The sequence below is a fragment of the Sinocyclocheilus rhinocerous genome, unplaced genomic scaffold (genome assembly GCF_001515625.1).
Source record: "Sinocyclocheilus rhinocerous isolate Xijiao unplaced genomic scaffold, SAMN03320098_v1.1 scaffold780, whole genome shotgun sequence".
NCBI lineage: Eukaryota > Metazoa > Chordata > Actinopteri > Cypriniformes > Cyprinidae > Sinocyclocheilus > Sinocyclocheilus rhinocerous.
Genome location: NW_015654937.1, coordinates 2,089,982 through 2,090,390, shown reverse-complemented (window position 1 = coordinate 2,090,390; position 409 = coordinate 2,089,982). Strand labels below are relative to the sequence as shown.

General features: G+C 29.3%; 1 protein-coding gene across 2 annotated transcripts in view; it reads left to right on the top strand.

Annotated features, from left to right (window-relative positions):
- LOC107717836 (actin-related protein 2-B-like) overlaps positions 1-409 on the top strand; it is a 24,031-nt gene that overhangs the window by 13,734 nt on the left and 9,888 nt on the right. The gene's annotated exons all lie outside the window — the stretch shown is intronic.

Here is a 409-nt window from a genome sequence, read left to right as displayed (position 1 = left end):
TTTAGAAAACACGTCACGAATTTGTGGAGGTTTATTCCTTTTCACTGTGTCTCATATGTTTTTAAATGCAGTCTGTGTGAATGGCGCTTCGACTCTTTGGATTAAGCAGTATATAAATACTTTTTTGCAATTTACGAAATTATATTTGATTTTTATGAGTTAATTTAGACGTAATGCACATTTTTATAGAGTTACTTCCTTGCGTTGACAATTTAAATGCACTGCATTATTTTGCTCATTGCGCCCTCCTGTGGCCTCGGGAAACAATTAGACCTATACAATAAAGACCTATTTAATCTGAATATAAAACATTAGACATGAGATATTTGTTTAATTTTTATTGTGTTTGATTGTTAAAACAAAAAAATATTTGTTGTTTGTCTCAATAAATTGGGTTAATTTAAAAATA